This window comes from Thermobia domestica, chromosome 14 (genome assembly GCF_964235325.1).
Source record: "Thermobia domestica chromosome 14, izTheDome1.hap1.1, whole genome shotgun sequence".
NCBI lineage: Eukaryota > Metazoa > Arthropoda > Insecta > Zygentoma > Lepismatidae > Thermobia > Thermobia domestica.
This window is the reverse complement of record NC_137467.1, coordinates 143,589,424-143,613,963: the sequence shown is the minus strand read 5'-3', so window position 1 is coordinate 143,613,963 and position 24,540 is coordinate 143,589,424. Positions and strand designations below refer to the sequence as shown.

Genomic DNA, 24,540 nt, shown 5'->3' with positions numbered 1-24,540 from the left:
CGGGCCTACCAAAACTTTTGAAAAATATATAAACGCTAAAAGATGCAATAAAGAGTAAATATATTTTGCACTATTTATATTAATGGTAGGTAATTAACAAATAGCATCAACTACTACTGTAAAAGTAATTTCCTACTGTTATTCATCAATCAAATGTGTATATGTATTCGTAAGCGAGGGAGTGGGTCTACCCAAAATTAAAACTCTAACACCGCCTTTGACAAAATTGCTAAACATTAAGATTTTGTTTGTAAATTTCAAACGTGTTTAGCATTTTTGGCCATGATTAGGAGACAGAAAATGATTAAAATAATAATGATCACAGTCAAACGTTTAGAACATTATAGGATAATTTGAGTGAAAATGGAAAATGATTGAACTCTCTTGTAATTTAAGTAAAGCATTTTACATTTTTTTTTCAAATTATAAATTATCAACATCATACACCAACTTGTTTAAAGAAATAATTATACAAAATTACAATCACGAATTATTATTATTATCGTTGTAATGTTAGAACGCTCGCTCCTCGATATACCGTAAACCTGAAGATTCTAAAATAGGAATTGATAAATTATATTAAACACATACATCTCTAATTAAAATTTAACCTGGGATCAAATGCACCATAATTTCTTTTTATTATTCACCGCGTGAAAGTGTAACTTCGAAGTTAGTTCAAGCTCAAAAATTCAATGGGCGCTGAGCACTTATTAAATACCTCCAATGAGTGTTTGAGCCCCTGAGAACCCACATAGTTGGTGTCTATGGTCAGTATTCCACAAGTCCCGAATTTTCTGTAAATTTAATATAATCTTAAGAGTGATTTTACAGATTTTAACATAATTCACTTTCATATTTAACTTAGGACCTTCCCTAAACAACATTTAGGCCCCACGCGAAATAGATTTCTCCTTACATGCTTGGTTGTTATGACAACAACTGACAAGATTTACTAATGGTGTGGTATTTCCTCAATGAATATTGAAACCGGATATGGTAGTAGATTTCTACCCCTTTCCGCCTTTAGTAAAGAGATTAAAGTGGAGACGGAATATTTTCTTGAGACACGTAATAGCTGAAAATCGCTTTTCTCTATCAATTGCATTTTTTTTTACTCTACAGCGATCAACGTTAAAACCGGAAGTGGGTGATTTTCGTCATTTCTGGTTTGAATAGAGTTAAGAGAAAAGATGGTTCCGAACCGGTTCCAAAAGTTTCTCACTATCTCTTACCATTTTTGTTCTATGAAGATCAATATTGAAGCGGAAGTAGTAGTGGATTTCTATCACTTCCGGTTTTAGAAGAAAATTAAGGACGGAGATAAAATGAATTCTTGAAATGCTTAACCCCTTGCGCACCAGTGACGTCCATATGGATGTCATGAAAACGTATCCCTTATTATGTTCGTATTAATCCTGGAGATGATGAAATTTGTTAGTGGTTGCAAGGCAGGACTTAATTCTACTATTTCTCCTTAGGTGACAGCACCTTACTGACAGAAAAAACAAGAAAAAAAGTGTTGTCTCAGTAGATGGCAGGCCTAAGGGAGCATTCAATTATAAAACACACGTGGGTCAATCCGCCTGAAGTGGTCCAAAGATGGGGAAAATGGTTGCTCGGCCATCTCCGAAAATTATAAAACTTTGAGTGTGATGAACCTTGTGTATGAGAAGGTCAATAACATCATTCACGTTGTCGTATCTACACAATACACAACTAAACACAACGAAAAGCGGGCCTAATTACTGAACCATGCGTAGTTTTTTTATATCTAACATGAAACATATCTAAATATTTACATTTTTCCGGGCTACGATCATCGTGACGCAAGTGGAATTTTTGCGCTTTTATCATGTCCTTACTTTTTTCTCTATGTAATATCAGTCATGATTTTTTTTTTTTTTTTTGCAATAGTTTATTCACATATAGAATTACTTTGTAGCAAAAGCGACAATTTTTAGCACTTTGCCCTCCTGAGATATTACGCCCTAAATATGGCATCAAAATCGCTAACTTCAACTTTCGGACCCCCATAAATCTACGATATCAGTAGTATCATAGCTGTAGATATTTCTGCAGACTCTTTACATGCAATAGTATTCAGCACAAAACTTATGAACCCCTCAGTTTATCCCATTCCAAAATACAGCCCCTTTAAAAGTGTATTTTTTCTGTACTTTCTCTGGTGATTTAATGCATTAGTTTGCCACCTTACATATTTATTTTGAAGCAAGAGTATATGTTTTCCATATACCTCAGTCTCTCCTCTAAACAATCGTTTTTGTTTGGAGTTCGTGTGGTACGTATGTCCTGAGCAACTGTATGTAGTTTTCGTAAACGCTTGCAAATGCAGAAAATGACACTCCACCGACAACAAAGATAGCCGTCATTTAGGAACACTTGTACATACGTCAACTGAATAGTGTTATTGACCTCCTCATACACAAGGTTCATCACACGCAAAGTTGTATTATTTTCGGAGATCGTCGAGCAACCACCTCTGGACCACTTCAGATGGATTGACCCACGTGTTTCATTTGACGATAAACTCTCCCAAGAGTAAACTACCCCTTCTCGATTTTTATCAGAGGAATGACCTGTACCACAGTATGGAATTCTTACTGAAAAATTGAAAACCGTTATAGCCATTTTACAGAAAAACGCAAAATTTCAATTTTCACCCTTCAGCAAATTACCTTACCTTTAGGGGTAGGATATATATCAGTTGTTAGCAGTGGTGTAATGCTAGAATTTTTGGTAGATATACGCTCCATTGTTTCCAAAAGTACAGCGTATACGGAAGACTCCTAGGCGTATACACAAACCAATATAGGCTCATTCGTTCGTAAATTTAAGGTGAGTATACGTTGGATTATAAAAATTTTAGGTGGGTATACTCCGTATACTCCCGAATACGCCCCATTACATCCCTGGTTGTTAGATCAAATCGAACCGACCAAAATGGTATATGTCTAACAGGATAAATTCGCATGCAAAGGTTTCGACAAAAAACGAATTTTCATTACGCTAAAAAGGATGCTGCCGTTCATTGCAATTGATGTAATTGATAATTTTTACTTCGTATTCTAACGTTAGATTTTTTTTTATTTATTGATTTAAGAACTTGTACTGTAGAATATCTAAATTTTTTATTCCATTAGAATAGATTATTTATTGATTTAGGTACTATAGAGGTAGAGTATATATATAAATTTTTACTCTGTTAGAAGAGATTATTTATTGATTTAAGTACTGTAGAATAGTTATAAAAATTTTCACTCCGTTAGAATAAATTACTTATTAAGTACTCTAGAGTATCTATAAAAAAAAAATACTCCATTAGAATAGATGAATTATTGATTTAGGTACTGCAGAGTATATATAAATTTTTTTACTCCGTTAAGATAGATAATTTATTTATTTAAGTACTGTAGAAAATATATATTTTAGAATATATTTAAGTACTGTAGAGTATATATAAAAATTACTCCGTTACATCATTTTTATTTATTTATTTATTTAAGTACTGTAGAGTATATGTACAAAAAATTTACTCCGTTAGAATAGATTGTTTATTTATTTAAGTACTGTGGAGTATATATAAAAACATAATCCGTTAGAATAGATTATTTATTTGCTGTATTTAAGAACTGTAGAGTTTACATAAAAAACTAGCAGGCCGTACCTATTTTTGTTTGATTTCTCCTAACAATAATAACAAGGTGGCTAAAATTCATATATTCAGTTACTTTCTTTCTATATTCATTGTTTTCTCAAGAATAACCCTCAGCCATTGTTAATACTAAGAAAAGAACGCAAGAGCCGGAGGGAATCTTACTAATTCCCAATAACTACACATTATAATAGTTGTCCATCCAAGATATTTCAGGAAATGATGCTGGAGAGGGTGAGAGGAAGGTTTTTTGCCAGTGACAGCCGCCTCTGAAAAAGATAAAGTGGTTTTGGTTGTGGAAATGACAGTGGTAAATATTGTATTTAACCCTAAGGGAAACTTCATTAGCTTGCAGATGCAAAATACAAGCCCCTCTTTTCGTTTCCTCTATTTGTCTATGGTTTCAATTACGCGCTGTGGGTTTTCAATACTTAATGAGGATACGGGATATACAATGAACTAGAGACTACATACCTCACTCCACTACCACCCGTCCCCCTCTCGAGCACAGGAGTTGGGGAAATGGACCGTTCGTATAACCTACAAGGAGGAATGGACCAGAAATGTTGTATGTGTTTGTAGGGTAGAATCTATCAGAGCATGTAGTGTAGAAGGATTTTGTGGAGGTAATTTGGCAAGGTGACACCCTCAATTCTACCCCGTGTATATCTCTTCTCCGCCCGTGAATGTATACGCGGGGAACGGGGAAGTGAAAGGAACGCTTGTCCTGTGTTTCCATCTTTTTTAGTCGTCTGCCTTGAAGGCAACTAACAGTCGGAGGGAGGGGGTCCTCACTTTCATTTACATAATGGAAGAACAACAAATGCATTTTGTATTAAGTCCTGGAGATTTAATGGAGGGCTCATTACCCAGTCATGACATTTGGTGGGCAATTTAAATGAAGCAAGTACTGTTACCCGTTCCCCTTCGCTGTTGTTGCGTACGTTTCGGAGCTTTTGTAAGTGTGTGTGTGTCCTGGACCAGCTTGAAGACAACCCAGTTTGTTTGAGGAAGCTATTTCCTTAGTTGCGCTAACATATGCGAAGTTCCTGGTGAGAAACATTTTTTTTTTCGCTTTCTTTCAAAAGTGTTATATTATTTGCAGACGGAGTTTTCAAGTCCTTCTTGGTGTTGCGACGCTAATTACGCTGAAACTCACCGCTAATTGTTGTCGCAAGAAGTCGCCACTGCGCCTAATGAAGTCTCCTACTGGGAATTTGGTTGGAAGTAGACAAGGGAATAACAGGGACGAATGGGGAAGAAGGAGGCAGACGAACAGACACTTGTGATCTCCCTGTCTCTCTATATTTAACAATAAGAAAGGGACATATCTCATATTATGAGCATCCATCCAGCTAAGATTCTCCAATTGTCTCATAAAAATGATTCCTTTTATCTTTTCTTCTCAGAAGTTCGATGGATAACAAGCAAAGATTTTTTTTGTTTATTTATTGCTATTTGTTGCTGTTGATATAGTTCCCTTCGGACAGCGTGTAGATGATCCGTTTTTGGTCTTCTGATTTGATTAGGTCTTCAACATATCTTTTCAACTCTATGATAATCCATATTGAGTGACAAGTTAAATCCTGGTATTGTTCTCTCTCTCTCTCTCTCTCTCTATCTATCTATCTATCTCTATCTCGGTACCTTCTTTGACCACAAATATTCGTCTCTGATTCTTCAGTTTTTTCAATGATAATGTTACTCGCGAGACAAGACGAAACGAAAGATCAGGTATTGTCTCATCTCGAAATTATTTTATATAGGTTTAATCTCGTCTCAATTCTCGAAGAATTCTTTCTTGTGCCGTTTGAATTCTCAAAAAGGTTTTCCTGGTCTCGTCTTGTTTCGTACATTTTTGTACCAAATTTATGCCCCTTTTTTCTTAATTTCATCTAGAAGTTACCAAAATCCTTCTGTATCACGTGATGCACGAAAAGTGTGATATTAAAACATTTAAATCATTTATTATTCCAGAATATTGGGTTTAGGTACAAAACCTCGCGGCCAGAACCTCGCGCCCCAAAATATCGCCATACCCAAAATCTCGCCTGACCAAAACCATGTTGTAATGATCTCGCGGCACAGAATCTCGCCTGGTCTAAATTAAGCGAGACGTAGTGTTGCCTGGGAAGAAATGTCGTCAGGATAAAACCTCTTCACGACGATTTCTTCAATGTAGAATGTTCTATGTATTACTATATGTATATATTTAGTGACAACACATAATTACATTAAAATAATGACAAGAAAAATTCTAATGCATGCTTTAGAAATCTATATATATAAAAATTAAATGACTATGTTTGTTACATTATACCTCTTGAGGCATCCTACCGATCTCAATCAAATTTTCAACATAGATGAGGTGCGAGCCTAGGATGTCTTTTATAATTTCACTTTGTCGGCACAACAAAAGGGAGTATATATATACAGAGCCGTAGCTAGAGATTTCGGCGCCCCTACTCTCACCACACCAAGCTCTTCCCTCCTTTTCTTTCTTTTTACTTATAAGAAAAGCAGCAGATATTGTTATACTACACTGAATTTTTATTAAGCTGCAGGCGAGATTTTGTCCCACGAGGTTTTGACCACGCGATTTTTTTGGTGCTGAGGTTTTGGCCACGCGAGGTTTTGGCTCGGCGAGATTTTGTCCCGCGAGGTTTTGGGCGGCGAGGCTTTGGCCACGCGAGATTTTGGGCGGCAAGATTTTGGCCACGCGAGGTTTTGGCCGGTGATGTTTCGGCCGCGAGATTTTGTCCGTATCCCGAATATTGTGTAATGCCTTGAAACGTTGAGAAATGCCTTTCATTGTGTACATACAATCATTTCATCAATTTATAGCTTTTACACTATGCATTATGTAACACTAAACCAGTGTTTGATATCTAAAACTTGGGTGAAATACTATTGCCTACAAGACTCTTAAAATTTTTCGTCTCGACTCAATTATCGTGTTTCTAGTTTCGCCTAGAATTTAAAAAGGTACTTTTTGTGTCGGCTTTCGTCTCTGGGAAACAATATTTTTCTACTACTACATTTCGAACTTCACCAATTTTCTTTGTAAGTATTTTCAACCCTTTCTCTTCTTCTTTTTTTTTTTAAAAAAAAGAAAATGAATCAGTAGGACAGTACTAGAACATCGCCCGCGATTCACAGAACACACCTTATCTTGACTAAAGTTGGCATGGAAATAGATCTTGATTTTCTTACTACGCATGTGAAATATTTTCCTTGTGCAGACCATTACTTTCCGAGCAATTGTCATAGAATCCCAAAATTTAACTTAGTCGAAGCAAAAAAAAAAAAAAAAAAAAAACTATATCATTAATTGCTATCTTACACAACAATTAGGAGAAAACACAGGAAACAAACCTGTTGAACGTTAAGTAAAGAGAATATATACTTACAACAATTAGGAGAAAATGCAAGAAAGAAATCTGTTGAACGCTAAGTAAAGAGAATATATACTTACAACAATTAGAAGAAAATGCAAGAAAGAAATCTGTTGAACGTTAAGGAAAGAGAATATATACTTATAGCAAGTAGGAGAAAATACAAGAAACAAACCTGTTGAAGTTAAGTAAACGGAATGTGTACTTATAACAAAGATTTAATCAGATCAATGAGGGAGGTATTCTTTTTTAATAAGGAAATTCACTATAAGTAATGCTTTTTTCAGGTATACTTTCGGAGAGCGCCCTGAAATTGGCCACCCCTCCCGGAGTTAAATAAATTAAACTCTGATTACATATCCTTGCTCTTTAGCAAATAATGTCCTAGTGCAGCATCTTCATATTTTAGTTTTAATCCGTCGGACAAAGTTTTCTGGAAAAAAGACTGATTATAAGTGATTATGTTTCTGATCTATACATAGCTAGCTACACTATATGGAAACTTGATGTAATACACTGCTCTTGATGTAATATATCTGCTTCTTCTCTATTGTCCTATTTCCAAAGTGTTTCTCGATTCTATGAGGGAATGCTGAAAAGTTTCTGGCTTTCCCTTCCTCCAGTTCACATAAAACCTTGAGTTTATGTCCATATGAAAGCTTTGTATCTTAGCGTATCATGATGCAAATATAAGTTTTATTTATGGTTAATGTAACGTTCTTTCTTTCTTCAGGCTTGAAGCAGGATGATGGAGGCTCAAGCAAGTTTCACAGTTCTGAAGTGTCGGACTGTGACTAAGGTTTTGTTTCTTCAGGGAAAATCTGGAAAAACCATTTACACTGAGATATTACAAGCATTGAGGAATTAGTGTCTTCCCTATAGCACTATCAAAATAGGGATAACTTGTTTCGAGACTCACCTTTGAAGATCAGTCCTGCAGTGGGCGCCCTCCAACCTCAACCGACCCGGCAACATGTGGTGCTGTCCACGAATTGATTCTTAAGGACAGACAAATCAAAAAATAGCCCAGATTGAACATCTCACTCGAACGTGTTGGGTTCATTATCAACAATATACTGCACAGACGCAAGATTTCAACAAAGTGGATGCCGAAATGTCTGAATAGTGATAAGAAGGAGCTAGCTGAAGCATCCAAGGTAGTTTTGACCCGTTTTGAGGCTAGTGCATCGAATTTTTTGACCTTATTGGTGACTAAGAATCAAACCAGGCTCCATATCTATGATCCTGATACCAAGTTTCAGTCAATGGAGTGGCGCCGCTTAAGATCTCCGAGGCCAAAGAAGTTCCGCAAAAAGGTCAAGGCTTCAATCTTCTTGCACAAAGACAGTGTTCTGTTGGTGAACTAGCTACCTTGCTATACTAATATCACCGGCGAGTATTATGCTAACCTATTGGACTAGCTGCACGAGGCAATTAAGGAGAAACGCTGCGAAAATTTGCTCAAATGAATTATCATTTCGCATGACAATTGCCCAGTTCACAAGCCCTAGTTTTGGCTGTTATATTGAACACCCTGGAATTCTAATTAGTTCGTCATCCCCCTTAGCCACCTGACTTGACTCCTTCTGATTATCATTTTTTCCCAAAATTGAAGAAACACCTCCAGGGACATCATTTGGAGAACATTTCTGACGTTTAACATGTTGCGGAGAACTGGACCAATCACATAAATTTTATTTGAAAAAGTTAGAAAAGCTACAATATCGCTGTACCAAATGCATTAATCTCAGGGTAAAATATATTTTAAACTATGTAGTTTGGTCCTTCTAGATCTACTCTTTCTGGGCAAAACCAGAAACTTTTCAGCATGCTCTCGTATTATCTCAACATATAATGTTAATATTTAAATAGTTTCTTCAATTGTCCCATAGAAAAAAAAAATTCTTATTTATTTCGTAACATTTTTTTGCGCGGGGTTTCCATCTTCGTCTTGTTCATTTTCATATAACATGCATTTTTCATTACCTGCACTTTATATTCACCCTGTATTCAATTTACATGTAAGGTAAACATAATTTTATTTGTTGTTGGAAGGATAATAATGAATAACACAATAAAATAAATTAATTGGCATAATAAAATTAATAACTTAAAACGGAATTAATTAGTTATCCACCATCTTTGAGAAAAGGAAAATGATAGTTGTGTTATGTGCGTTTGATTCATTATGTGTGGAAACTCATATTTCCATTATACTGCAACTAGCAAATATATTACTTGTTCTTTTTCATTTTATAACAAAATTAAGATTAGGTTCTTTTTTACTGTTAAAAAATGCAAGTTTCAAGTCATAAATTTGTCATTATAACTTCGTCAGACAAAATTTGTAATTCTGATTGTTTTCTAAGGAGCTACGAGATTTGAATGTATGTCGTATATTTGTTTCTAAAGGTGGTAAGAAGATTAGACATGTTCTCATTATGTGCATCTCATTTGAGTTAGAAATTATGAATAACGTACTTGAGTAGAAATAGTCACGATAGACCTTCACGCATTACATCAAAATACATTACGAAACTTCAACATAAAAAAGGGGATATTAATATATTGTGAATACGTTTTTGTTTATTTGTTTACTGAAGTTTAGCTTTCACAACCAGGGCAATGTGAGACGTAGGCTAAAGGTTTAAGGTAGAATCTGAACCAATGTACTAAGTATCCAAATTTCAATGTTCTCTCACTAGAAACGAGATGGGCAATTTTCCTTCCCTCATTCACACCCGCATTTAATGAACTTCATCACACTCAAATAATATGAATGTCCTTATTCACATTCACCTTCAATCGACACTCTTATACTTACCTTCATCCTCCTCAAAATGGTTTCACTCTTCAAAGAAACTCTAACTCTCGCTGAGTTTCGTCCAATCCCTCATAACGATCGACTATACCACGCCGGCAATCACTAGACCAATGAAAAGGGTTTGTAAATAAATAGTACTTCTGCGTATATTTTAATTCAGTATGTGGTTTATTACGGTGGTTCAAATTTCATCTTAGTCCCGCATCTCTTATAGTCTTGGCGCTGAAAAGACATGCTAATCTTTAGCAACCAAATCATCTATCACATCCCTAATGAGATATTCCCCTCTCAGAAACTGCTCTAGCTAGTTTTTTTTTCTTATTAACTATTCTCTAGTTACACTGTTCTAGTATTCTCTTCAGCTGGTCATAACATTTTCTCAAAGACTTTTAGTTCAACTTTTGTAATTTTCTTAATTCTCTTTACGTACATACATTTTAAACGCTTATAATCCATTTTCAATCGCTCTTTTGGTACTCCTCCGGTGCTTGGGGTCCTTGGTTCGATCCAAGCTCGCGCCGTGTAAACTTTGTGGTGGACAAACACCGTGCTCGTGGGTTTTCTCGGGGTTCTCCCGTTTCCTCCCACTTTCTTCATTCCACCATTTCACTCATCTCTCATTATCACCGTCTCCTTTAACCTAACCGGCATAACTGTGGGACGTTAAACTTAAAGATTTCATTTCATTTTTCATTTTTCTTTTGGCACTTTTCACGTTTCAGCTTTGTGCAGATGCACAATACTCCAAAATAAATATTTTGTAGATTTTATTTTTCGTGGATTGTTTTTGTGCTTTTTTTCTTCGCAAATATTTGTTTTCACCATTCCTATTTTTAACTTACCTCCATGTTCTGAATATCTTCACGCATAATTTCGACATAGATGTACCGATTTTGGCGAATCTTTTCTTGTTTCAGAGAATATGCCTTCCCCGTGCTTCTACGTAAATTTCTTTACGATGGAATAGTAATGTTTAGAGCTAGATTATGGAAGACCTCGACGGATGTTGCCTTAATTACGGCAAACATGCTTATAGGCAACCACACATTCTTTGCCGTGATTTGGGTTGCATAACAAAGCAGGGGTTGTATTGCAATGTTTGAGAACACTGTAATATGTTTTATAATTATGACGTCATAAACTGTACACCAAATTTCCTGTCGATAAGGAAAGGTTTGGAAACAATTAAGAGTTTATTTAATAGGGTATTACAGATATTACCTGGTTTACTTTCTAGATTTTTATATTATTCATTGTCTCCAAGTTATTCACCAAACTTCAAGGATGTGGAGAGTAAACTTAGCGAGAAACTTTAATAATGCTACATACCTATTAATTTTTTTCTAATAAAAATAACGGTTATATCGGTAATATGTAGCTTCTTTCCTGGAATTAAATTTATTTAGAGAGAGAAAAAAAGCTTATTAAAATATGTACGATAATTACAAATCAGGATATAATCTAATGAAAATAATTAGCCTGTATCAAAGCGGTAGCAAATAAGTGAATTAGAAAGAGAGAATAGAATTTTTAAAAAACATAATCGTTCGTCTGATTAAAAAAAACGGAAGAATATTATTTAATAATGGAATTCGGAATGCAAGAACAAACAGGATAAAAGGAAATTTAAAAAAAGATGCTTGTAATATTTTTTCTTCTCATTTCAGGGAAAATACATAGCAACTAATTATTTCTCCCTCTTTTCCTCTTTCTTCCTCTTCTTCTTTCCATTCCTTCATTTTTCTTGTTCTGTTTTGTACGTATGTGATATATATATATATATATATATATATATATATATATATATATATATATATATATATATATATATAGTGAACATTATAATTCGAATCTCAACAACAGAGTTTTTTTTCAAAGCATACTCGTTATTCATTTTGTACTTTTAATTATCATGTCTGTATAATGTAATTCTCTTGGAAAATTTCTGATAAAAGTTAACCCTAATTACCAGCAATTTCTTTAATAAAAGAAAAATCCTTTTCTTTTCGTTCTTTTTCCCAATACACCCCTTTCCCCTCTTTCCATACCATACCATCCCTGTATCCTTTGTGAAATTCCTCCAGCAATATATATATATATATATATATATATATATATATATATATATATATATATATATATATATATATAACCCATAATTTTATTTGTTTCACGACTAAAGAATAAAGTTAAAATGAAAAAAAGTTTTGTATTGGCTTGAATGCTCCGTTTCGTACTGTAGTAGTACGAGGTCCTCCTTCATCGCATCCCACCCGCCATCACAACTCGCCCGCCTTTTCTTTCTTTCTTTCTTTTCTCTATTTTCAGAACTAGTACTATTACTCCCCTCTACCGGCCGTTTTCTAAAGCTCTGGGAGTCCAGCATAATTGCGGACGCTTTTCTATAAGGTTTACCTTCTCCCTCTTTCCCTTGTCTTTCCCTGCTAGCATTCTACACAGAACCAACATTCCACGGGAGTCTAATTAGCTGGCTGAGTTCAATACCTTTAATTGGATCCTAGAAAGTACAACATTGATCCGTGAGCCCCGGAGCCCTTCCATTATATGAATTCTCTTCCAAAACATAATTTCCTTAATCATGTCCCAAAATATAATTTGATTATTAAAAATTTAGGGTTCTGAATGCCATGTTAATTAAATTGAGTATAGAAAGAAAACCTAATGAAATGTCAGGACTGGGAGCGTGTGATTAATTGCAGGGATTCGCAACGGGGGAGGACTAGCGAGATGTGATTAAACGAGCCGGCTCCAAATTACACCCAGACCCACTGTGCCTCCCTCGACCGAGCCGTGACGAATCTCAGTAACCGAGCCCGCACGAAGTTTAACGAATAGACCGTGCCGAACCGTGAATAATACAGTTTTGCCACATTGAAAGAAAAGTTTTTCACCAATTACGCTTTTTTTATATTGTCTTCTTTTTTTGTTTTAATTTAAATTTGTTCGTTATAATTTCTCAGAGGATATGTTTGTGAATTTTTGACTTGTATAATTAAATACTATTTTTTAATTTCAATTTGCTGGATATTGTTTAAGTTCAAAGTAGAAAAACAACTGTATTAGTAATTCATTTTCCCGTTCAGTTAAATCAAACGTGTGCCTTTTGTGCTTGTAGGTCCGGGTTCAATTTCCGGTGAAGGTACAGAATATCGGCATGGAAGGAAACTGAAGAATTAATCAAGATGCACCTGACCACCACAACAGTAAAACAATTCATTTGTAGCAAGAGCATGTTCATGGAAAGAAACATAGAAGCGCTGTTTTCCGTGAAATATTAACAATAATGGATTGTTCATAATTTTATTATTAAAAATTGCTATTTTTTAAAAAATGAAACGAATCTTTAAGTTTTACGTCTCACGATAATGCCCCCTAGGCTAAAGGAGACGATGATGAGTAATGAATGAAAATGGTGGGATGAAATTGGAGAACCCTGAGAAAACCCACGCACACAGTATTTGTCCACCACAAAGCTCACTTGGCGCGCGCTGGGATTGAACCAAGGACCCCATACACCAGAGATGCACGCTATACCACTGAGCCACCGCAGCCCCATCGTTATTATCAAGTGGCAGATACGTTGTTATTTGCAAGGTCGTCGTGACCCTCAATTCCAGGTTATAAATTTTCCTAAGATAATTTTGTTAGAGTTGTAACTCCCCATTTTGGTGTCAAGGCTATATAATAAAAAGACTTAGAGCTAAACTGGGAACCAAACCACATAAGCTTCACCGGAAAACGAACTTAGGTATCACGCATTAAGAAGGCCCCTACCAAACATTGTTAGGGTCATCAAGTCTAGGAAGCTTAGGTGGGCAAGTCATGTAGCCAGAATGGAAGAAAGTAGGAACGCTTTCAAAGTTTTAACTGGAAGTCTAATCGGAAAACATTTATTAGCAAGACCTACAGTAGGAGCAGATAGGAGGATAATATTAACATGGATCACGCAGAAATAAGAATACAAAGTAGAAACTGGATGCAATTGGCTAAGGATAGAAGTCAATGGAGAGCTTTTCTGAATGCAGCATTGAACCTCTGTGTTCCATAGGTCATAGAGTTAGTTAGGTAGAGCTACTATGTTTTGTTTACATTCAAAACTATTTAAATTTAATAACAATTACAGATGATCTGGAAAAATTACCAATCTTTTAGTTTTCTCACAAGTAAACCTTACGTTTGGGTGAATCGAGTTGCTGACTGAGACACATATGAGAAAGTAGTACTAAATGTGGTCAGTATTTCAGTGAAGTTATAGGTGCGAAGCTCCAGGGGTTTTGGAGATACAGCTACCAGAACATCACATGGAAGTACAGAATAGTCTTCATACAGTTGGAGGTAAAAGCTCTGTAAGACCTCTTGTAACGACAAAAGGTGAATAACAAATATATGGGTACATATTAGGACTAGGGGGAAGTTATATAGTAAGGGTATACCTGACGGCGGCCATCTTAAAATCCGCCATTTTGAATTAAGGTTAAGTTTTTAAAATAGGAATAGGGTCATGTGATACATGATTTAAGGCGCAAAATTAATCAAAAGAAAAATGGTGACGTTAATTTTGATTTACGCGCAACTGGTAAAAAGTTACAGGAAAATTAAATATTGTTGCAGCATATGTATTAGTCCTTTACCCCACCTTGTAAATTTTGTGTTAATGATAATAATTAAATAAAATGCTGAATAAGTGGATAAATATTAGGTCTATGGTAAGAGTTGCCTTGGTGGCGGCCATGTTCAAATCCGCCATTTTGAATCAGACAGAAGTTTTAAATAGCGAGCGAGAAATAGATGTGAACAGGATACAAGAAAAACAACGAAATGGCGTGCAAGTACAGTATCAAACAACTAACATTGTAACGCCACCATTATATTTTTGATTAACTTCTAGCCCGAAGTCATCTATTGCATTACTCTATTCCCATTTAATTTTGTGCTGGTTAATGATAAAGCAAAAATGGTTATACCGTTGGATTTATGATTAAATTTGCTATTAATAAGGTGTCACTGTTATGCTGTTTGTTTAAAACTTTTGTCTGATTCAAAATGGCGGATTTGAACATGGCCACCACCAAGGCAACTCTTACCATAGACCTAATATTTATCCAACTGCTTTTTATTTAATTATTATCGTTAACACAAAATTTACAAGGTGGGGTAAAGGACTAATACATATGCTGCAACAATATTTAATTTCCCTGTAACTTTTTACCAATTTCGCGTAAATCAAAATTAACGTCACTATTGTTCTTCTGATTAAATTTGCGCCTTAAATCGTGTATCACATGACCCTATTCCTATTTTAAAAACTTAACCTTAATTCAAAATGGCGGATTTCAAGATGGCCGCCGTCAGGTATACCGTTACTATATGACTTCCGGTTAGTCCTAATATGTACCCATATATTTGTTATTCACCTTTTGTCGTTACAAGAGGTCTTACAGAGCTTTTACCTCCAACTGTATGAAGACTATTCTGTACTTCCATGTGATGTTCTGGTAGCTGTATCTCCTAAACCCCTGGAGCTTCGCACCTACAACTTCACTGAAATACTGACCACATTTAGTACTACTTTCTCATATGTGTCTCAGTCAGCAACTCGATTCACCCAAACGTAAGGTTTACTTGTCAGATTTCACGTTTCAAGAAAGAAACTGGTAATGAAAATTCTATCACTTTACGCGAAAACCGTGGGAAGTCACCAATTTAGATCAGTATTTCCAACCTTTTTTTGATTGATGACATACTAACAAACATGATGGTGTAAGATAGTTTCTAAGAAGTAGTGACTCTACGAAGTACTGAGCATTGTTGCTCCCTAGTGACGTAATGAGTCTTGAAGTTTGACCTAGACCTACAATTTTAGTACCCAATAGACCGCGAGAGTCGTCAACTCCCATCCATGGAATCTCGCCAGAGTCGTCTCTCGCGCTATACGGAGAACATCGCCTGAGAGTACAGTGTTGCCGGATTGTCGCTGTTTCGTTTTGTTGTTATTATTGTTGTCGTCGTTTTATATTTTTGCTATGATTATTTTTACCGTTTAAATCGAATAATTATTAGTGTTATGTGCTGTTTCTTTTGTCGCTCGTTTGTTGTCATGTCTTCTAAGTTTTGGCAACATTGTTGCTGTACTTTTGCTGTTTCACGTTTTCTCAAGTGTGCGTTCAGAAGGCAGCTCCTCGAACCGTACCGAATTCTTCCTATGCATCACACGTGAGGCAGTGAGGGAAAGCAGATCTGTGATTGGTGTAGGACCTATAGTGCGTCCAGTAAGAGAACGTCTCTGACAGCTCCCAGTGACATTGCCACTACTCGCATGTTAAGGTTTTTTTCGGTGCAACTGTAGTGGCAATTTAATTAATGGTATAAGACAGAGTGATCGTGGTTGGTAACACTGGTATGAAAGTAGGGGCTGCGATGTCCCACCGCATGTGGTAAGAAACGTCAGAGACCATCTCTTGTTGGCCGTGCTATAGGCTTCACGAGTCGATGCTGTCACTATGATTATTAAGTGTTTTATGATCTTTAACTTCTAAAATTTTAATATATATATATATATATATATATATATATATATATATATATATGTGTGTGTGTGTGTGTGTGTGTGTGTGTTTGTGTAAAAGTATAATGTTTTATAGGATTTCTTTTATCTCAAAGTCTGTCAAACACGAATGGCCCTCTTAAAATTTTAGTGATCTTTCCGTTCCCTTAAAAATCATTGCTACGCTGCTACTCTCTGGAGCAAAAGAATAACTTGAGAATTGGGAGAAGTAATATCATTACAAGAAGTTAGTAATTACAGTTTTATTATCTAAATATCCACTTACACACAATTAATATTCTTCCGATATAACATCCTGATTTCGTGTTAATACCTTCCCTTATAGAGTTACTTTACTACGCAGGTTAAGATGATAAACAAAATCAGTTTTTCACGTTGCTCCTACAATACCAATGCTTCTTCAGTACTAGTTAAGATTGCGGATGGCCCCATCACCACGAAATTAAAATACCGCTAATTTTACAGTAATTATGTGATATCTTGAAATAGATAAAAAAAGATAATCGAAAAGTGGAACAAGAGCTCACTAGACAATATTATTTTGCATGAGATACCGTTATTACGACTCACTTATCTGCTATCGATTTCCAGACATTTAGAAAATCGGCATTTATTTTCGCGTTTATAAATGGCTGGAAATCGAAAACAGATAAGTGAATTGTGATAACAGTGTCTCATGCAAAATAATATTGTCTAGCGCGTTCTTGTTCCTCTTTTCGATTATCTTTTATCTATTTGAAGCTATCACATAATTACTGTAAAATTAGCGGTATTTAAATTTCGCAGTGATTAGGCCTCTTAAATATATATTTTTTAAAATCGTAATGTCTTCATTAGTGCAAGAGCTAAGAAGTAAACAAATAATGTAAAAAATGTTTAAAATAAATAATTAGATTTTTTTTTAAAAAATATTTTAATGTGAATATTATCTTGACCTTTCAATGTTTTAGCAACCTCTTTTTTCTCACTCATTACGTTATTAGTACTATTATTATATATTATGCTAATTACATTATTTTTTCGCCATTAATTTTTTCTTTATAATTCGCCATTTCTCTTGTTTCATGAAGTTCATATTAGCTATTTAATGCCATTTGTGGGTACTTTATGAACGTATCACCTTATAAAAGTGACAAATGTAGACATAGTAATCGTAAAAAAGACAATAATAAAAAATAAATTGCTCGTTATTTTGTCGTGAAGTAAATTTGTAGCTTCAAATTCGTAGACGAGTCACAGGTAGGAAACATTCGCCTCCCTGTATGTGCACTAACAGATGAATTAAATCACTGAAGCGTCCATGATAGACATGTTTCTGCACTTACGGTTAAATGTCCTTCAGAAAATATAAGTACACACACACACACACCTATACGCACAGAGATTATGACGGATGTAAATAAACTGTCCATATTACCTATGTGATGAGACAATTAAATTCCTGTGGCTATGTTTTTCTTCTTCTTCTTCTTCCTCGGTTTTATCTGCTTTCTAACTACGCTATTTTAAAGCTATACTGTGCTCTTATCATATTCTAATTACATTAGGGTAAGTACATTGTAATTTACAATAAAATGCATATTATATATTTTTAAAAGAATGTAATGCTTTTTTTAACAAGTTTATTTTTAAAGCATCGTGCATAAACTTCGGTCGTATTTTATTTGAGCCTGACACTGCTTAATTTTGCATACTGTTTTCAGTTATAGTGTAAAAGCACATACGCTCTCACTCTTAATGTCTTTGTGGTGTGTTTTGCGTACCAACAGTGGACAATTTTCAACGAATTTAGAAAGTTCGTTACTGAATTCTCTTTCTTTCTCTCTCTCTCTCTCTCTCTCTCTCTCTGTCTGTGTGTGTGTGTGTGTGTTTCTGTTACTTGCGATTTTTTTTCAATTTTAAGCTCTCCATTCGATAGAGCATAAAGAACTATTTAAGGAAGTGATGTAATTTTTCGCGTCACTCTTACCGTTCCCGAGATATTGGCAAAAAATGTCCGATTCCCGCAGATTTAACCCTCCGTGGACCAAGAGTGGCAAAAAGTGCCCCAAAGGAATATCTTTTTCTCATACTCCTCGAAAGTTACTTGAGGAAGAAACTTGAAATTAAAAGTTATTGTTCTTTGAAATATAGTGATTTAAATTATATATATGTACCGTTAAATTTTTCATATTGAATTAATTTATTTACATATTTTTCTTAAGGTGGCAAAAAATGCCACTCTTGGTCCAAGACAATACCCCTGTGAAAGGTGTGCTAGTTCCCAGTTAGAAGACTGTGACTAAGGCAAAAGTATAAAAGGCACATAAGAAGTCGCCAAAATATTGAAGCATTACTATCAAAGCGTATCACTATCAGAAACTGTAAGTTTTATTCTTATATACCTGTATATATATATAGCCCCTATAGCCCCCCCTTGGATTCTCCCTTATATATATATATATATATATATATATATATATATATATATATATATATATATATATATATATATATATATATATATATATATATATATATATATATATATATACGACGGAAAGTCAAAAATAAACTGCAATGTAGCTATGACTCTTCTTACATTGTTCACACTGAACACTGTCCTCGTTTATTTTATTGTTATACTGTTGTGGTCATGCAATGAAAGTTTGATCCTAATTCCTCCATTTGTCTTCCTTGTGTTATAGATAGATCATGACCGTTTCATTAGACGTTTGCAGCAAAGAGGAACGACGAGCAGTGATCTGATTTTTGTGGTCGGAAGGTGTACTCATATCAGGAGCCGCAATCCATTCATGAAATCCATTAAAAAATTTAAAAAAAAAAATAGTCGCATAAGTGTTACACACGAGGAAGGAGCCAAATGACCATTTTTGAATTTTTCTATTCATTCTTAGACACACTGTATGTAAACACCAGTATTGTAAATTGTCCCGCTATGTCGTTACTGTTGCATGTTTATTTCTCATTCTGTTCCTGCTACTTATCCACACACAGAGGCGTACGCAAGAGGTGGGTGCTAGGGGTCCGGACCCCGCCCCCCGAAATCCCGACTTTTTTGTACATGTAGTCTACTTTTAGAGGCAATTTTATAAATTTCCATATAATTTAGCCTCAAATTGTATTTGGACCCCCCGAAACGCTTTAGACCCCTGCATATGTCCCTGTCCACACACATTCCCACAGGTAGCGGCATCAGTTATCGTAAGTTAGGAAATAATAGTGCTCATAGTGACATCTATTAGCGTGAGTGTTTACTATTAGAAATTAGCATGACATATTGAGATGTTTGTCGTCTATTATATGGATTCTTATTGTGTCCCTTGTCTTTTCTACAACCAAACACTACAAATCTCTTAAGCAAGGTTGTATAACATTCCAGGATGACTGGTTTCCCTTTTTTAAATTGACAACAGTGAAAACAAAGTTGAGAATATACGGACAGATCAAAAGGTGGATTTCTAGGTTAGATGTGAAAGTTGGAACATGTCGTTTCGAAAATAAATCTGAATTTAGGGTTAATAATGTCACAAAACTGTATTTCAATTGTTTCTCATAGACTTCCCCAAGATCTTCCTAAAAATGATTTTCAAAAGAAATGTGTACAAATATTTTTAGGGGGATTGAGATAATCTCTATCTTTGAGACTGAAATTGTTTACGTACATATTTATTACACTAAAAGAATGGTCTTTTTCATTTAGCCAATGGCTTTGTGTTAGCATAGTTGTGTTAAATTTTGACATACACCTGGTGCTACTTCGTATTTTAGAGGTAATAGTTTTACTAGTAGTCGTTAAATGGACTACCTGACATGATGAGGAGTCATTTTAGAAACATATAATTTCATGCCAAACAACTACTTTTACTTTTAAAAAAAATCGTTCTTATTAAACGGATAAGAATCTTATTAATTATAATAGAGTATACCGTAAATGAGTTATAAGTGGTTACGAGGAACGAAATAGAAATCGACGAGGATGAGAAACATAGTGAACGTATGAACAATACATAGCAGCACTTCTACTCATGCAAATGACGGGAAACTGTATTTGTGAAAGACTACAGGAAATAGCATATGTTGTTTGTTACTCCGTGTAAATATAAAAAATATCGCTTCATTCATAGCAAAAAATAAAAACTAATACAAATTCTGGACGACGTTATTAGATATTTATGATATCTTTGAAAGGCAATGTGCATGCTTGACACTAAAGAACAGGTGTATCTATCTGATACACAGGATTTTACGGTGGTTGTGATAACTTTTGTTAAGTCATTATTCCTAGCAAATAAAAGGTTTCGCTTACCACTGATGAATAATATGGTAATCAATATTAGCATCTCATTTGCTTTCGTCTGCTATGCTAGCTGGGATGTTACTAACAGCACATGGTATATATGTTGTTCCTATTTCCTCTTTCCTTTGTTTATTTACCTAGTTCCATAACGTCGCCGCGGTATTATTTTCACACCGCTCAACACCATCTCTGTGTCAAATCGGTAATGCTAGGTCTGTGTTAACCACATTACTGAACCGTTACTGCTGAAATAAAATGCATTCTCGGCGGGAGCTCACGTGGTTCGGACGCCACATTAAGCAGTAGGTCCACATTTCATATAGCTTCGCTGCTGAAAGGAACGCTAAACTAAAATCAAATCAAATAACAGACTAAAGTAGTAGCAAGGCTGAACCCTGTCCTGTATTAAAATTGAGTTGTTTTAAGACCATTATTACTTTAAAAATTTCTTCTGTGTGATATCTTTTTGCTTCCTATTATAGACTATTCAGACTAAAGCCACTAGGCACAATACTCAACGACAGTTTCTACAGTTTAAATACTAGGCGAACCTTAAAACTGCATTGGTAAGAAGGCTACGAAAAAAAGAAAATTCTCGCTCCTACTGGTGATCAAATCCGAGACGGCCAGTTGATACGTGGCCAATAGAAGCCTCATTGACTACTCCAACGCGTCTCTAAAAAATATATATATTAATAAAAATGAAAGTGACTATGTTTGTGATTTAAGAGGCCTTATCACTGCGAAATTAAAATACGTTTAATTTTACAGTAATTATCTGATATCTTCAGATAGATAAAAGATAATCAAAATGTGAAACAAGATCGCCCTAGACAATATTATTTTGCATGAGGTACCGTTATCACGAGTCCCCTAGTAGCTTTCCGTTTGCAGCCATTTAGAAAAGCGAATTTTCTAAACGATTGGAAATCGAAAGCAGATAAGTGAGTCATGATATCGGTATCTTATGTAAAATAATATTGTCTAGGGCGATCTTGTTCCACATTTTGATTATCTTTTATCTATTTGAAGATATCACATAATTACCGTAAAATTAGCAGTATTTTAATTTCGTCGTGATGGGGCCTCTTAATAACTCTTGAACTACAGGGCTGATCTCGATGAAATTTTCAACGTAGATGAGGTTGGGGCCTGGGATGGCTTTTAACATTTCACTTTGACGGTGCAACTTAGAGAAGACGGGAGATATGCAGCTGTAAAAGTGGATCTGAAAAGGTAGTGGGACGCATGACGTCAAGCCGTCCTCAGTGCCTATCTTTTCCCATGGTATATTTTTTTAGAAAGCGCTGGTACGCCACAAATATTTTCTGGAAGTGGGGGGACGACATCCCCTGCGTTTCCTCTCACTTTTACCCCTGGAGATATGTAAAAATGATCAAAAATGCCGGTATTAGTGTCAAATCCATAGTTTTCGGGGTCTCTGATATGAACAATGACATTTTCCATGCCTTTTAAATCCAAATTCAGCCCCCCAGCTTGGAGGAGGGGGATATATATATATATACATATATAATGATCGAAAATTACCGATATTTGAGAGTGGTTCAGTAATAATAAATAATGACTGATTTACGAAACCCATTACTAATTTTTCTTATTTTAACGCAGCGAAGCAGGTAATTAACGCAAGTAAAATAAATGAAAAAGTTCTAATACTTAAAGAGTACAAAGTAAAATTGTCACCCCATTCGTATAACACGTCCTGATGTTAACGAAGTAAAGAACGAAAAGTCTGTAATGAAGTCAAATTGCAAAAGAATCTAATACATACTCTCATATATGTTTTCATTCCTTTGGGAATGCAGAATACGTACGTATATTGTCAGCTTTTACATTGACATATGAAAAGTAGTTCTGGCTGTAGCAAATTAGAGATTTTTTTTTTTTTTTAAAAGGAAATAGATTGCAGGGGCAACTCATTTCGTTCCAATTTCTATTATTACCTTTTTAATTAGCTAATTATCTTTTGTTATATATTAATTAAATTGGTTTCTATTTATAATCCTGGTGACATTATTCAATACAATTAGTATATTATTTGCAGGATCAACGAGTAATTACGATCGTTAGTTTAAATGATTAATTTTTCGAAAAAGCAATTAGTAACTGCAGTGCAATCAAATATTTTCATAGCTGTTATTATTATGATGATATATTTTATATTAATTACGTCTTTATTGTTTTTTCCAAACATCTAAGTACTTATTAAAATAATGGATAACAGTTGGGTTCTCAAATCAGCAACTACAAAGCTAATGGTTCCGGTCTTTTCTTTTTTCTTCTGTCTTCATTACTATAGGATTTATGAGACAAACTGTAACACCGAGTAGAAAAAAAGTTCTACTATAGAATGTAGAACTTTTTTTTTTTTTACTCGGTATTACAGTTCGTCTCATAATTCCTATTATATGGTTTAAGCTTTAAATACAGAATAGGAAGGAAACTAACAGTTGCCTTTGTTTGTGAGTTACAAAACCTCGAACTACTAAACTTACATATTGAGGAAAATTTTCGTCCTTCATTCATTTTTAAGCAGTCTGGTTTAAACAGGAAAAAAAAATGAAATGAAATCTTTTAGTTTAACGTCCCACGATTATGCCCTTTAGTCTAAGGGAGACGATGATTAGGGCAAGTGAATTATGATAAAATAATTAGTGGAATGAGAAAGTAGGAGGAAATTGGAGTATCCCGGGAAAACCCACAGATACGATGTTCTTTACTACAAACTTACTCGGCCGGGGATCGACCCAGATATCCCACGCACCAGAGGTAGTGCTCTACCGCTGAGCTACCGCGGTAGCAAAATTCAGGCTTTATTTTTATTTATTATTATTATTTTTTTGATAGCATTTATCTCTACATAGACAGTTTCATTGTATCCAGTGGGATGATTGCGTGCTATGTGATTTGGTGATTGACGGTAGTAGATTGCTACCAAGATGTAAAATGGATGGGTCAAGCATGACGTATACTTCCGCCAGTACTTTCGGCATACTTTGTTTCCAGTGATGAATAACGAGTGAGTCAATCATGGCATAGTTTTTCCTGTGGGTAATGGAAACGTCAAACATTACATACTTCCATTAGTACTTCCGGCAACATTTATTTCTGGTGGGTAATGAGGATGTCTTCCCGTTTCGCCTTACGCCTGTTTTCATTACTTCAGGCTATGATGGTAAGATAGTGTACCTTAATTTGATTGTAAGGCGAAACGGGAATTCCTGTTTCGCCATACACCAAAGAGAATTTTCAAATTATGATGGGGAAATTTAGTGCCATTTTGCATAACATTTGTAAGGCTAGTAGCATTTACGTTTGAACAAATTGAACAGTGTAATCCAAGTAAATATTCAGAGTAATATATTATTTGCGTCACTGTTTAAAAAATTGCTCATGCAGCCTTGCATTTGTACCTCAGACCACTAAGACGAGAGCGACGGAAGAACCAACATCAACAATACTAAGATATATTACTAAGATATATAGGTAAGCATATAGTAATAGTTGTAATAAGGTATAAGTAATTTTGACACTGAAGCTTCTCTGCATGCTTCTAATATTTATTCTTGCAACTTTTCCAAAAAGTTATTTTAGAACTTTAGATTTGCAGCTTTTCTTTAATGGTATTCTAACTAGTACACAAATACATAGTCCATTTTTTATTTACAGCGTAACACAATTAACCGATTGTAGCTAAGCAATATTCTGTTTGTCTTTACTTCTCGAGGGAAAGCATGA

At 35.0% G+C, this 24,540-nt stretch overlaps 1 protein-coding gene and 1 long non-coding RNA gene across 3 annotated transcripts in view; one reads left to right on the top strand and one right to left on the bottom strand.

Moving 5' to 3' along the window:
* LOC145670369 (LIM domain only protein 3-like) overlaps positions 1-24,540 on the bottom strand; it is a 437,118-nt gene that overhangs the window by 55,908 nt on the left and 356,670 nt on the right. The window lies entirely within an intron of this gene.
* The window catches only part of LOC145670371 (uncharacterized), a 508,027-nt gene continuing 488,061 nt past the window's right edge, over positions 4,575-24,540 (top strand). For both annotated transcript variants that reach the window (XR_014128294.1, XR_014128293.1), the window contains exon 1: positions 4,575-4,728. This is a non-coding gene — a long non-coding RNA (uncharacterized LOC145670371). The remainder of the gene's footprint in view (positions 4,729-24,540) is intronic.